General features: G+C 37.2%; 1 non-coding gene across 1 annotated transcript; it reads right to left on the bottom strand.

The window, feature by feature from the left end:
• Nucleotides 1-1,249: 1,249 nt before the first annotated feature.
• On the bottom strand, nucleotides 1,250-1,356 carry LOC123611895 (U6 spliceosomal RNA). The gene has a single exon (XR_006718992.1). It is a non-coding gene; the product is annotated as a U6 spliceosomal RNA (small nuclear RNA).
• Between the last annotated feature and the right edge of the window lie 15,382 nt (nucleotides 1,357-16,738).

Genomic DNA, 16,738 nt, shown 5'->3' with positions numbered 1-16,738 from the left:
TGGGTCATTTGAGAATTCTTATTTAGCTTTTTGAGGAATCAACACACTGTTTTCCACAGCGACCATTCTATATTCCCACCAGCCACTTATGAGGGTACTGATTTCTTCACATCCTCACCAACACTTTTTAATGTCTTTTGCACTATAGCCGACCTCATGGGTGTGACATGGTATCTCACTGTGGTTTTCATTTGCCTTTCCCTAATGATTAGTGATGTTGAGCATCTTTTCATGTGCTTATTGGCTATTTGTATATCTTCTTTGGAGAAAAGTCTACTCAAATCCTTTGCCCATTTTTAAATTGAGTTGTCTTTTTATTGTTGAATGGTGAAAGGCCTCTACCATGTAGTACCATATTACAACTACTAGACTGTTACCTGGTATAGCCATTACAAGTATTTTCTTCAGGATATATTGATAAGCAAGGGGAGAGAGCTATTAATACTTAGATAATACAGGCACAAACTGAGACCATTCCAGGCAAAACAGGACAGATGATCAACCCACATGTGGAAGTTCAACTTGATTCAGCAGGTTGAAGAATAAACATTGTGTTAATTTTAATAGGACAATTTATCTATCCAAATAATCAGACATAAATCATAAAAGTCAAACTCAGTACACTTCCTGTACTACCCAGAGTGCTAGATACTGTGAAAAGGAATCTAAAAAAATATTTAAAAATTCATAATCCTTTAAGCCACTGAAGGTCAAGATGACAGGGCAGAAGAAACATACACATAAACAAATAACTAATAAAGTTAGGATTTAGGTGCTATGGTGGCCTAGAAGAAGAAGAAATGAGTGTTGGAGTACTAAGAGAAGTTTCAGACTTGGAGGACAGATAGCACTGAGGTCAAGAGAAATTCTACTGTAAAAAGTATGTGTGTTATGGAGGGATTTAGTGTATGTGTAAGACGGGCTGGAGAGTCCGGAAGCGTAGAGTAACCTCATATGCTTTTATGGTGAGAGAAAGAATTGAAAATAGGTATGTTTCACATAATAGTTCTGTTCTCCCCTTTCTAACTTTTTAAAAAATTACTATTATTGAAGTATAATTGATTTACGATGTTGTGTTAGTTTCTGGTGTACAACATGGTGGTTCAGTTACACATATGCATATATATACATTTTTTATATTCTTTTCAATTATAGATTTACAAGCTTTTGAATATAGTTCCCTGTGCTGTGCAGCAGGACCTTGTTGTTTATCTATTCTGTATATAGCAGTTTGTATCTACTAATCCCCAAAAATGTGGAAGTCTTCACAGATTTGCATGTCATCCTTGCCCAAGGGCCATGCTAATCTTCTCTGGATCGTTCCAGTTTTAGTATATGTGCTGCTACAGCAAGCACCTAACTTCTTATATGATCACATGTAAGGAGAAAAGTCTCTGAAAATGAGAAGTGTATGCACTATTCTACAATCCTGCTTGGAATTCAATTAAAATGTGACTTTGGAAGAAACATAGCAGCCATTCAGAGCACACTGGATTATTGTTGTGGCTACTGTCCCATGTTTCCTACTGCCCCAACTGGAAACTCACCCTTGGCTGGTACTTGCCTGCTAGCACTCAAGGCTCTTATGGCTACACATGAACATACCCACTTTCTAAAAAGAAAGTAAACTCTGTGCAGGCAGGAGCTTTCTTACTGATTCATCTGCATCTGCACCTCCATTCCACACCGCTCCCCTGTGCTCTGCCTCCAGGTGGCTGGCGGGCATGGATTCTGTCTTCAAGGGCTGACTCCTGCTAAGTTCAGTGGGTGGGTGGTGATCAGAGGGAGGGAGGAAAGTGAGATCAGAATACTGGGTTCCCTGGCTCCTCTCCTGTGAGGTCCTCTGCTCCTCACAACTATCTCTACCTGGGTTCCTTTGCCCTCTCCCTCTCCTTGTCCCTTCAGAACCCAGGTATGGGGACAGTTGCATTGATGCTAGCCTTGGGTTCCTGCACAATCCCTCCTTACCCAAACCTTTGCAATTAATCCTTTTTGTAAATAAACTCCCCTTGGATTATCCTAATTTGAATGTACCATCTGTTTACTCTTGGGACCCTAACTGATACAGTCCTTGATAGTACCCAATACTTTAGCAGGTGTGTAACAAATATTTGTTAAATAATTAATAAGTGAATAAATGGGGAGCAGATGCTTCCGTTTCATCTTGTTTCCCCTGACAATTACTTGGGCAGAGGTGAGGTGTTTGATAAAGGCCATGCCACTGATAAATTATCAGTTTGCACTTAATGTAGAAGTTATTTGAGAAACCCATTTTTAATTTCAAAATGCCAAGTGACATTGTATATAATTATCTGTAATAATGTAAAGGTGGAAGCAAGAGATTTTTTTGATATTTTTTTCTAAGTTATAGAAGTGACCTGTGTGTGTGTCTGTGTGTGTGAAAGAGAGAGAGACAGAGAGACAGAGAGAGAGAGAGAGAGAGAGAGAGAAAGAGAGAGATACATTGTGTGAGTTTAATATCAAAGGGAAAAGAGGAGAAGGTGGTTTTTCTCTCATTTCAAAAACTTCTTATATTTTTCTTGCAATTTCTTAGCTGTTATTCTGATTTCTGTCTTGGCCAACTGTTACACTGAATGCTTCTGATCACAGGGCAGGAAAAAAAATAATAACCCTGGGGTGTAGTGGACTAAATTTTTAACTTTAGTTTTCTTACCTCTTTCAATTTTGTCTTCACTCTATTCACTCTGATTTTCTGTCCTGTTTTGATGCATGTGTGTGTGTATTTTCCATATGGCTCTGCTAAAGAAAGAGGAATTTCTTACCTTCAAGCATACTAATCCAAAGACATTCCTTTTACATTATCAGCTTTCCCACAGAAGCAAGATATTCATAGCTGCCTGCCCTACAAAGACTAATAAAACTTTCTTTTGCTTTCATAAATGATCCCTGGTCCTCTCATTTTCTTGAGGGCAAGAAGAAAGAAAAAATACAGCATTCGTTTCCATTTTATCTCTTTGTAGCTGAAGGAAAAAATCTACTAGAAAGAACAAAAATGCCCATGCAGGTTCTCCTTAACAAGAAATTAGGTTAGAATGAATGAGCCTATGAAAGATGATCAAAGATGAGTAATACTGAAGTAACAGACCAAAGACCAAAGCAATGGTGACCATCCCAGCAAACACTGGGAAGAAAAAGGAAAGTGGAAATTTAGATTCACTCTCAAGCAGGGATTAGAAGATTAAAAAAAAAAAAATTCAGTCTCTCAGAAAACATTTGCAGAACATCTTCTTGGTGGATTTGAAGTGAGTCACACTATAAAGCTCTTGGACAGTTATCTGACTGGGTGCGATGGGTGTGGCCACCATCATTTGACTGGACAGAATTCCTACGGCTTTCTAAATTGGGACTTTGCTACATGATCTTTTTAGAAATTTCTTTCAAATTATTGCCTAGACTTGTCATGGCTTGTCCCAAAGCAGTCAAACAACTCTCTTCAATATGCTTTTTGGCCCAGTAGAGCTGTTCTGAGCCTTGATGAGACTGACTGTGCCCCTAATCTGGGCTCAATCATGAGATGAAATGGCAGGGGAAGGCTGTAACCAGAACATCCTGCTTCAGTGACAGTGTGTTAGGTTGTTTTCTTCAAATAAGTATGCCATTCTCAATTACAGTTTTTCTCAAAAAATAATTCTCAAAGATTGCCACAGGGGAAATTCAATCATAATTATCTTCATATTAATTTTCCTGTGGATTCTGTAAAATAGAGATGAATTGTCATCACTCTACTGCATTTGAATTTCCACTATTTCCCTGATTTTAAGCCAGTTAAGCTCAATTTTTGATTTGGTCAATTGACTGAAAAAATCTCAGGAAGCCTAGCATCGCTTAGCAGCCTCAGACTTATGTTCAGATGACAGGACCATAATGAATGCTTTCTTGCCTTTTAGGCATAGTTTAAGGTGTACATCAACCCTTAAAGATTCCACAGGGGGCAAAGTTCATATTAAATGTCATATTTTCTTATCCTTTAACTACTTCTTACTCCTTCTTACATAGCTTGCAGAAAAAGAACTGTTTATTTCTGGAAAAAAAGTCAATAAAAGCGGATCCTCCCTTCAGATGGAAAAATTGAGTGAAATAGAGAAAAATAGTTCAGTTAATTAGAAAACTTCCTGAGGACTCTCTGGGGAAAGGCAGGGAGGAAAAAAAAAAAAACAAACTGAGATTTCCAATAGATTTAGGGAAGAAAACAAAAGCAAAACTTCATCCCAAGCCATTATGTAATGAGGAGCCAGAAAGGAGAACCATGAGAAATATAGTCCTACACTATACAGCAAAAGCTACAACCATAAGGGTAACAAAGGAAATAACCAATGCTTAGAATGAGGGGTTCTCTGTGTGACTAAGAACACTAGGATGTTTTTGCACTCCTACACTCTTCCACAGCCTTTGGAAGGCAGCATAGGGGTTAATGTGACTATGAAGCTATCCAGGGAACAAAGGAAATTTTAGGCTGATGAAAGGAACGGTTGATGGTTTGACTTTGGTGCATAAAATCTTCTCAAGTCTACCGAGTGTACTGTCCTCAAATTGAAGAGCTGCTTTAGGAATGAGGAGCAGAAATAGTACAGTGGACGGGTGGAGACGGCTTGCTCTGAAGAGCTTTTTGTCTGGTGATTCTGTGACTAAAGATAATATTTGTTTATCTTGTATGTTTAACTTGTGTCTTGTAATCCAGAGAGCTGGGGGAAAAAATGTGGAATTACAAGTGAGTTAGTGAACAAACCCATAGTATAGGGTATAATTTCTAGGCATGGGAAGGGCAGGAAGAACAAAATCAGCAGTTATGATAGAATGTATTTTTTTCTGTGCTCTCTCCAATCTTTCCAGTAGGATAATTTTGCAATTAAAGTGCTGATTGCACAGCAGCATTTCATATAAAGTTACGTTGCATTACTCATGGAAGCTACTTGACTTGAAATACTTTCTTACTTAGAACTCTCAATTCTTGCATACTTAACTGATTTTTTAAAAATATTAAATAAAACAAAAAGGTCTTCCAGAGGCTCTCAGGGGCTAGAAAGCCCAAGGCTGCATGCAGTACACTGAGGAGGATTTAAAACTTTCATATCATCCAATCACCAAAGCATGATTAAAGAAGCTCTATGAATGCACCAGATATTATAGGTGACCAGAGGAGTGTGGGGTCTTGGGGCAATACATCTAGGCTCTTTAAGGATAAAAGGCCTAGCAAAATTCCAGAAGGAAAATCTATGTTCTATCACCACCGCATATTCTCAGTGAAATCAGCTCCCCCTCCTTCTCTCATTGCAGGCAGGGCTCAATATTATTGAAGTAAAGCCAACAGCAAGTTAGCAAACCAGCAGGGGAGCAAATTGATTATACAGTTAACTGTGGAAAAACTGAAATTCTTTATTAAGGGAAAATGAAATACAGTTAATTTATGCTTCAACGGAGACTTTCCCCACGTGGCATTTACTCTGCTGGTTCTTTGACTTTGCTGTGAAGCTGTAACTCGGCCAAAAAATGACAGAAGCTTTACTGATTTAAAAATAAGGCAGGTTTTGAGCTTTTTTTTCCCCCTTGCATGATGATTTTTCCAGCTACAATTACTGTAACTCACTCATTATAGAGGATAACATAGAAGGCAAACAGGCAAGAAAAAAAAAAGTGTGGTAAAACAGTTGGCAGGATGTGAATTAAAAGTCTTTGCCATCTAATTTTAAACAGTATTTATAGAGAGTACCCGTAATACAGCATTCACCGTCTCACACAAAATCTCTTAAGTAGTAGAAATGTTACTGAAGTTGTTAGCAAAACTAGTGGACAGTATTAAGTGAAAGAAATGAATAAAACCCTGAACTCCAAATGTAAGAGGTAGACTCAAGGTTAGGTACATCAGTTTGGTGTAATTTTGAATTATAAGACCTAATGCTGAGGTTCCCCTTCAGAATTAAAAATAACATTAATGATTTAAACACATAAAGCAGGCTTTTAAAAGATCTGCATTATATATATTGCAATATATTTTGCCTTATTAATTCTGAAAACAGCCCCAGGTTCAGAGAAACTACTATGTTTTTAAAAACTTTTTTATTTTGATAGAACTCTAAATTCTCACCTAGTTGTAAGAAGTAATACAGAGAGGGTCCACATACCCAGTGCCCAGTTTGATTCCACAATAACTTCTTAGGAATTATGGTACAATGTCACAACCTGGAAATTAACATTGATGCAATCCAGCAACCTTATTCAGTTCTTTACACACTCATTTGTGTACGTGTGTATATGTGTGTGTCTATACCTGATTCTATGCAATTTTATCACATGTGTAGATTTATGTGACCACTACCCGTCAAGATACAGAATAATTCCATCACAAAGCTCCCCTCCCACTCCACTCTCTAACCCCCTGGCAACCGCTAATCTGTGCTCCAAATCTATAACATTGTCATTTCAAGAACGTTATATAAATGGAATCATATAATAAGTGAACTTTTGAGATCGGCTTTTTCACTAAGCATAGTTCCTTTCAGATCTACCCAAGTTGTTGTCTATAAATAGTTTGTTCCTTTGTATTGCTGAGTGATAGTCCATGGTATGGAGATACCATAATTTGGTTTTTTATTATTAATTTTTGTATTGAATTATAGTTGATTTGCAATATTGTGTCAGTTTCAGTGTGCAGCAAAGTGACTCAGTTATACATGTATACATATATACATTCTTTTTTCAGTGCTTTCCACTATAAATTATTACAAGATATTGAATATAGTTCCCTGTGCTATGTAGTAGGACCTTGTTGTTTATCTATTTTGTATATGGTAGTGTGTATCTGCAAATCCCAAACTCTCAATCTATCCCTCCACCACCCTCCTTCCCCACCTGGTAACTATAAGTTTGTTTTCTATGTCTATGAGTCTGTTTCTGTTTTGTAAATAAGTTCATTTCTGTCATTTTTTTAGATTCCATATATAAGTGATATCATATGGTATTTTTCATTCTCTTTCTGGCTTACTTCACTTAGTATGACAATTTCCAAGTCCACCCATGATGCTGCAAATGGCATTATTTATTCATTTTTCTGGCTGAGTAGTATTCCACTGTATATATACACTGCAACTTCTTTATCCAGTCACCTGTCAATGGACATTTAGGTTGTTTCCATGTCTTGGCTATTGTAAATAGTGCTGCTGTGCACATTGGGGTGAACGTATCTTTTCAAATTGGAGTTTTCTCCAGATATATGCCAAGGAGTAAGATTACCGGATCATATGGTAAGTCTATTTTTAGTTTTTTAAGGAATCTCCATACTGTATTCCACAGTGACTGCACCAAACTCCATTACCACCAACAGCGTAAGATGGTTCTCTTTTCTCCGCACCCTCTTCAGCATTTATTGTTTGTGGACTTGTTAATCGTGGCCATTCTGACTGCTGTGAGGTAATATCTCATTGTAGTTTTGATTTGCATTTCTCTGATACTTAGCAATATTGAGCATTTTTCCATGTGCCTATTGGCCATTTGTAGAGACACCATAATTTGTTTCTCCAGCCACTGAAAGATAATTTGTGTTGTTTTCCCTTGGGGGGAATATTATAAATAAAAGTATTATAACGTTTGTATACAGATTTTTGTGTGCATGTAAGTTCTCGATTCTCTAGGATAAATGTCCAAGAAAGAGAATTGCTCTGTGTGTGTGGGGGGGAGGGGTGTATACTTAGTTCTGTGCAGTTTTGTCCCATTAAGATTACTGTGTTGACCACCAAGGTCAAGATGCATGTTATTTTTTAGCAATAAAAATACAGTGCTCACATCTCAAGAGCAACACGCTTGACCAGTTGCTAATAATTCAATATTTACCCTTAATTCAAATATTTATTAAGCATGCACTAAGTGTTAACACTGTGCCAGACACTATCAAATAGAAAGAAGAACAGAGCACAGCTACCCCACGAGAACGGCATGTTGGAGCAGTTGCTCAACACCCTATGATGTAGCTAAACATGACACATTGTATAAAGACCTCCCCAGGTCAGGGTTCGCTGCCTGACAACAAACACCCCTTCCCCCGCTCTCAGGCTGTAGGGTGCACTTTTGTAACATTTTCTCCTGCTTTCAGTGTAAGGCTACTCAGAGAAGGACACATGTTGAGCCTCTTATTCCTGTAGAGGAGTCCATTTACTCATTCATTTAAAACATTTATTTTAAGCACCTACTGTTGACCAGAAATGGCACTAAGTATTGGAAATTCATCGATGACTAGAAAGCTGGCCCTGTCCTCAAGGAGCTCAAAGTCCAGTGAAGGAACATAAAAGATTGACTCTGCCTTGCAGGAACTCACAGTTTAGTTACACCCTGGACACTGAATAAGTAGCACAATAAGGCTTTGTAGGGGGTGGGCTTCCGAGAGATCCAGGCTTGAGCTGGATCTTGAAGTGATGAGGATTTGCATGGCAGAAGGTTAGGGAAAAAGCATCTCTGGCAAAGGGAAAAGCAAAGGCAAAAATAGCTCCATTTCAGGTGTAGGAAGCAGGAGAAAGAGTCTATCAACTGGAACTGGAGTTTCTATGGGGCATTAGTGAATGGTGACCCCAGAAATTACCTTTGATCAGATGTGATGGCCTTCAGTGCCAGGCCTGCCATTGGCCTTTGGAGTTTTGGTTATTAAAAGCTAAGGGAGCCTTTTGAATATGAGGCTAATATGATCAAAACTTTGCTTTAGAGTAATTAATACAGCACTGTGAAGATTATGTTAAAGAGGATAAATCAGAATTTGAGAACTGTAGTTTTAAGAAATTTAATCTTGTCCACAAAAGAAAAACTCTTTGGTGGGAAATAAATAGCTTCCAGGATCCTTAAGGTAGATTTCCCTAGTCATCCTTTCCACCATATGGGGCAGTGCCCTGAAGAAGTATCAGTTTCACTGAACAATAACAGCACAGACTAAGGGCTAAATTAATAGAAAGGTATGAAAATCAGAAGAGAGATGAATTACTAAGAGTTCAGTTAATTGAACAGGAATTTCTTGGAGATGTTTGGACTTGAACTGAATCTTGAAAGAAGGACATACACAGATGGAGAGGACAGGGTAAGGCCCTCCAGGCAAAGGATCTGTAAACCCAAGGTACAGAATGGGCCTGTGTAAGACAGATCCAAGGAGCTATGAACAGGGCAGGTTGCCTGAGGCAGAGTGTTCACGTCCTTGAAGAAGTTACAAAAATGTGTACAAATATGCAGAGAATAACTGCTGTCTAAAGATTATGATTCCTTTAAGTTACAGAATAAAGAGAAGAATGTATTATGCCTACTATTATAATACACTCCTGTCTTTGAAGAAAGCCTAAAAATTTTACATTTACTATGTTTTTGCTAGTAAAAAGAATTTTCAAGCTTTTTTGTGGAAATGTACCACATATGGGTGCCCATCCATACATGCCCTATCTTAAGTTAATACCACTACTTTAATTGGGGGGGCAGGCACTAAGATTATAAAATGTGGGCCATTGGAATCCTATCTCTAATCTTACCATCTTGGTAGCACTATGCTAGGCGTCATGGTGGCCCAGAAGAGGTATAAGGCAAGCCATTCCCTACCACAGGGCAAGACGGAATCATTCTCCAGCAGAAGTGACTGGTTATAGTGATTCCCAAAGACTTCAGGGGAAAGAAAATAATCCTTAGAATGTGAGGACTGCAACATTCTAGGACACTTTATGCAAAACAGAAGTAACTGTTGACAAAATAGCATTACAAGAAAATAAATACTGCTCAGATGAAAAATTTGACCCTGTATTTCACAATTAGGCACGTGCTGTTTAAGATAGCAAAATTTCCTAAGAAATTTCCCTTGTGCAAAGGAAGGCTTTTTCAAATTAATTTTGAGCTAAGGAAACCACTTAAAAAATACAGGAATGGTTGGTCCAGCCACTGTGGAAAACAATATGGAGATTCCTCAAAAGACTAAGAATAGACTTATTGTATGACCCAGGAATCCCACTCCTGGGCATATATCCAGAAGGAACCCTAATACAAAAAGACACCAGCACCCCAATGTTCATAGCTGCACTATTTACAATAGCCAAGTCATGGAAACAGCCTAAATGTCCATCAACAGATGATTGGATAAAGAAGTTATGGTATATTTATGCAATGGAATACTATTCAGCCATAAAAATGACAACATAATGCCATTTGCAGCAACATGGATGTCCCTGGAGAATGTCATTCTAAGTGAAGTAAGCCAGAAAGAGAAAGAAAAATACCATATGATATCACTCATAGATGGAATTAAAAAAAAAAGACAAATGAACTTAAATATAAAACAGAAACAGACTCACAGACATAGAATACAAACTTGTGGTTCCCGAGGGGAGGGGGATGGGAAGGGACAGACTGGGAGTTCGAAATTTGTAGATACTGACAGGTATATATAGAATAGATAAACAAGTTTATACTGTATAGCACAGGGAAATATATACAAGATCTTGTGGTAGCTCACGGTGAAAAAGAATGTGAAAATGAATATATGTACATTCATGTATGACTGAAAAATTGTGCTCTACATCAGAAATTGACACATTGTAAACCGACTATAACTCAATTTTATATATATATATATATATATATATATATATATATATATATATATATATATATATATATATATGAAAAGTTAATATGCAGAATGATGACTGTCCGTTTTCATCTCCACTGAATTTAGAACAAAAGTGAAAGTAAGGTTTCAGGTATGTTGCTTGAGGGATTTATGTATATATACATCCAAGTGAGGACTACTGTGCCTAAGAAAGTTGGTAAATGTTCTCTTCAGCCCTAAGAATAGACTTCCATCCATTTAGATTGACTTATATAGAACTGTACCTGAATGTGTGAGCTGGACCAGGGGGTCTCAGCTTTAATGGGAACATTAATCCCCTGGGGATCCCATTAAAATTGGGTGTGAGAAGGGGTCTGTGATGTTGCATTTCTAACAAGCTTCCGGATAAGACGGTGCTGCTGGTTTGGAGATAACAGAGGCTACACGACCAGTCAGTCTCTCAGTGGCTCCTCTAGGCCTTTGAGTCTTTTGACTCTCTTTTCACATCTTAATTCTGAAGTCCTGACCACAAAGCATACTGAGACCTCAGCGGCAACTGGGAGAGGTGGACTTAGGGCTGGGGAGTAACAGTGCAGGGCAGGCACTCTGAAAGGTAACACTGAAAACCAAATAACAGTGTCAGACTGAATGGAGTCAACTCAGGCTGGATCGAGGAGGCTGTATCTCAGAGAAGGACCAGCAGGAATCTCCAAGTGGAGTGATAGTTTCAGTCAAGCTGGATGAGGAATCTGGATGGGCAGTCCCTCCCCTGAGCTCCAGTTCACACTGTGAGTCCCTCCATTATTATATTTATGGTACTGTGTTGACTTCTGCTTATTAAGTCTTACATCCCCTCCAGACAGTGCACTTCTTGGCACAAAGCTGTGTCTTCTATTCACAGCACATAGAACTTGCTCAGGAAACATTTGTTGCATGACTGAATGAGTGATGAGGCATCACATCTCCATTTGTGCTGTTTCCTCTCCCAGAATGCCTTCCCCATCTGGCTGATGGAATAGATCCAAATCTCTTATGAGGCTCAGTTGGAGCATCACCTCTTCCCCAAGTTTTCCCTGACCCCCTTCTCCACCGGTGTCCACTGTCCTTCTTGAACGTCACCACTGCACCTTGATAATGTCACCATTACACCTTGTTAATGTCACCATTACTTCATCATGTGTCTGTGAGCTTCTTAAGGGCAAGGACTGTGTTTAATTTAGTTTTGACTCCCTAGCACTTAGCACAGTTCTTGGCACATAGTGACATCCCATACACTACTAAGTATAGCAAAAGCCATTCAAAATTAATCATTCAAACCACAGGTAAAAGCAAAAGCAGTGTTTTATGTTGAATTAGTCTCTTTCATCAGAGGATATTAAAGGATATTAAGTTATTTAACAAGAAATGCTTGTTAAACTTTGTTAATGAGGTAACAATTACGCTACCTATTTTACACAAACGTAGCCTTAGAAAAGGACTTCGGCAGAAGCCCACATTTCTGGATGGAAAGAGGGCAACACAGAAAACCATTTAAATGTAGGGCCCACAGAATGCCCTCTATTCAGATATTCTGAAACATTTCAGTGACTGAATTTCTAACCCCTCACCCTGGTGTTTAGTATCACATAGACTTAATCTTAAGTAGAGATTTTAAACAAATTCTAATATTGGGGAAAAAAAAAACTGGGAGAAATCTTTCATCCTAGCTTCTGGTAGCCTGTGTTATATACTCCTAGATCAAGGTCTTTATTAAAATGGATATTTTTTTAAACAAATGTAACTTCAATGGCAATGAGTCCTCAATATAAAACTCCCCACTCAGGCCAAGTCAATCTCTTTAAAATTTTCCCAACAGTCACAATTTATAAAACATGTAAGCCAAATCCAATAAATCAAGTAAATAGCATTGCATAATGGAGGCTTAAATATAGAACAAGACAAGCCAGAAAGGTTCAATTAAGTAAATGCTGTACATACATCTAGCTTTGGTGAAGTCAGTGTAATATATTGGGTTATTTCAGTATAAAGCCAAATAAAATAAGATAATTTAATGATTAAATAAAAGAGAGGAAGAAAAAAGAATAAAATGAATACTTTAGGAAAATACAGTGGGCAGAAAAAATCCTAGAAGAAAGAAGAGTTTTGAATTATAGATTACTCTTAACAAAAATTCTGGAATTAAAAAATAGTGAGGAAAACTCAGAAATTCTGGTAACAACACAACAATGGAGTGAAATTCTCTGAACAAATAGAAAGTAGAATTGTAATTGTGATTTTTAAATCCCAAATGATTTTCAGATAATCCCTATGTAGCAAAAGTACATATATACACACACACATAGTATAAAGTTACCATGGTGACAGCAGACTACTGAAGGAGTATCTAACTTTAAAACAATTAGGTGGAAAACGAAAAGTTCATCTAATCACCCAGATGTTTTGTCTTCATAGTTGGAAAATTATACTATTTCAAGCTATCTGGGTGACTTAATGAACTTACATTTTTCCTATGAATGTTTGATTCTGGCCAACCCTCTCTACATCTTTGTAGCAGAAGAGGAATAATATCAATTAGAAACAACTTAACTCATGAAAAATATAACTGTTATATGTATGTACCATGCAGTACCCCTGAGCACATGTCCATATACGCTAATGAGTCTCATTATTTCATTGAATCTGTAATCTTTAATCCTCGCCTGAAGTTCCAAAGGACCTGACTGCCTGGTGGAACTTTTATCTAAAAAGTCCCCCAAATTACTTCAAACTCAACATATCCAAAAGGGATAATCTTCTCTTCCATGTGCGCTTCTCTCCCTAGCCCCTCTCTTTGAGGGGTGGTTACTTCATCCATCCCATCACCCAAGCCAGAAACCTGGAGAACTTTGATCACCAGTCATGTTCAGTCAGTGATCAAGCCTTTTGACAATTATGCTCCCTTACCACCTCAGACTCTCCTCTCTAGTCAAAGCACTGTTTCTAAATTCAGATTCTTACTGTCTGTGCTTGGAAAATTGCTCCCTGCTTTGAAACCCTTAAATAGCTGAATTATTGCTTAAAGAATGTAGACCACCTATGATCTGACTGCCACCTGCCTGTCCATATTGGACCCCTCATCCCATCACCACTCACATCTTAAGTTTTTGAGGCTTGTAACTTATTTTTAACATGATTACTTTGAAAATGTCTAAATCCAGAGGACCTCTATTGACATGTGTGGCTCCACCAAAGCTACTTTTGATACATAGATCAGAAAACATGGTCTTTATTTGTTCTGCCTAAACATGGATCCATACCTAAATTCTATCCGTTTCTCTCTCTGTTTAAAGATGTTCTTTTTGAACACAAGGGCATGAGACAAAATGTTTCTATCACCCCTACAGTGCCCTGCATACTGTAGGTGCTCAATAAATATATTTTGACAAAATACTATTGACTATTATTTTATAGACTTGCATGTTCTTTCTCTTGGAAATAGAATTACGTTATGAGACCACAGTATTTCTTATCCATATAATTTGATGGGAGGAAAGGCAAAATAAACTATAAATTCAATTTACTGACTTACTTATTGAGGAAATTGAGATATTACCAAGTAAAATATAGATATCCCGTTCAGCTTTTTCAAAAGACAGATATGTAAGAAAATACCTATGGCTAACATCAGTTTGTGATGTGCTTTCTCAGTTTACTTAATGGAATTATAGCTTCTAATCAATAGAGGAACAGCAGAATTCCCAAGCAACACACAAATCTCTCAAGGAAATTGATGAAAATAAACTGTTTTTTGTTAAAAATCTGGGACTTTACCCAAAATATATGAATAAAAATATTTCAGTAAATTAGGTTGGTCACTACTATCTTATTCAAAACTATGTAAACAGTGGCTAGAACGAATATACTATTTGGAACATATAGAATTTAATTTCAGAGAAAAAAAAAAGTACATTGAATCATAGTTACCTATTAGTTCGAAGCATGTTGGCCAAATCTAAATTCATTACCAGGGATATAAAAACATATAAATCTGAAATTGTCATTAAAAAGAAGGTACGTTATAATTTTAATTCTTGAGAGTCCAGCATTTCTCCTGTTTTTGTGACTTAATCCCAGGATTTCCAAAATTTGAAGGTGTGGACTTTGCTTGGCCTAGTGCCAATCTGAAATGAAAATCTTATCTTCTGAAATCCTGTAGAGAAAGACATCATATCTACTTTGTTGTTTTTGTTGTTTTTTTTTTTCACTCAAAGTCCTGTACTTCCCATTGTATCAGATTCACAGAAATATTTAATTTATAAATTGAAACTGTCTACCTTGGTCTCAAATGTCAGGGAAATGGTTAGCAAATTCGAAACTAGTGATGAAATTGGACTTGGCTGTGTTCTTTCAGTTATCTGTATGAGCAAGTAGTATAAATGCAGTAACAATACAGGACTTATCCAAGAATTAAAATATTTTAGTAAATTAGGTTGGTCTCTGCTATCTCTTTCAAAACTATGTAAAAAGTGATTGGAATTAATAGACTATTTGGGACATATTTTAATTAAAATTCACATACAAGTTGGTGCATAAATATATATATTAGGCCATGTGGTCTATGTAGATTTATTACTATTAACATTGTCTGCATTTTCAAGAGTTGAAATACACATAGCCCAAATAACTAACAGTTCATTCTGTGAAAAACTAATTAATTCGCTTTGTGAGAGTATGGTAGAGGCATTCACCCCATGACAGCATTTTGGTGCAACCACTTTTCACAAACACTGTATTTCTGCTTCTTGCTCTACCGTAGAAGAGCTGCAGTAAGCAAAAAGCAACCCCTTCATGGTGATCGATAAGCAGCATTAGTGCTACATACATTATCATTCCAACTAAGTTGGGTCTCTGTTTTATGTTCCAATGCACAGCATTTTCATTTGGTGATGTCAAGGGGATGAAAAATGTGCGGTTTATAAAATGAAGTATTGGGTTTACCTGAGAGGTCACATCTTACAAAAACACTCAAAATGCAGAAGCACATCTTCAACTTCACCAGAATAAGGTAAATTGGGAAGGGATAGAAACAAAGTATTTATTATACATTCATTACAAAAATATTTATTTAATTAAAAACAAAATGCAAAATGTACAGGTACTTCTACAAACCATCAAAATTGAACTGCTATAGTTTTTAGCACCCTCAGCCAATATTTACTTATATGCAAACATAATTTTTACATGTGCATGTTATAATAATGGGTTAGGATAAACTTGTACTTTCATAAGAGAGCACTTAGGTGGTATTTTAATGTTATTTGCACAGTTCACTTTATTTTATTATTGACATGGATCCATCATACAGCTGTTTTTTTGTTTTTCAAACATACTGTTTATTTGAACAATTGTCAGCAGAGATCTCCATTTTTGGCCAGGTTTTTAAAATCCATTTATTAATTTAAAAAGAAGGGAAAAAATTCCATTTATTAATTAGAAATAAGGTGACAGATGAGACAGGAAAAAAAAACCCTATTTATTAAAATCAACACTCCTCCTCTTTTACTTCATTTCCTGGATTCTTGACTCTTTAATCCAATTAGCCTTAGGCTGTGGAGTAAAAAATAATATGCAAAATCATCACTCAATTAAGGGTGCTTTCTAATGACCTGTGTATCATGCACCTCACTCCAGCGTTATTACTTTTTCTTCCAGTTAGGAAACAAAACAAATTTTTTTTTAATTGAGTGGAAATGATGATTTTAGTTCAGTTATAGCTAATTAAAAGTACAGTCAGCCCTCGGTATCCGTGGATGTAGAACTCGCTGATGGAGAATCCGGGGATACTGGGGGCTGATGGTCCTACACCATTTTAAATAAGGGAAAACCCACAGGGGTCCTGGAACAAATCACTGGTGGATGCTGAGGAGCGATGACTTAGTGCTGAGCTAACCTACAGTGACAGCAAACACTTCAGTGGTTGCCCTGAGGAAGAGGGTATTTGGGAGGGAGCTGAGGGAGGAATTATCAAGGGACACAAGGAAACTCTTGGAGGTGATGGGTATGTTCACTGTCTTCACCAAGGTGGTGGTTTCAAGGATATACAGATCACAGATTGTCAAATTGTACACCATAATCACTTGTGTTTTCTTGTATGCCAATATCCCTTAATAAAGCTATAAA

The sequence above is a fragment of the Camelus bactrianus genome, chromosome 29 (genome assembly GCF_048773025.1).
Source record: "Camelus bactrianus isolate YW-2024 breed Bactrian camel chromosome 29, ASM4877302v1, whole genome shotgun sequence".
Taxonomy (NCBI): domain Eukaryota; kingdom Metazoa; phylum Chordata; class Mammalia; order Artiodactyla; family Camelidae; genus Camelus; species Camelus bactrianus.
This window is presented reverse-complemented; position numbering and strand designations above follow the sequence as displayed.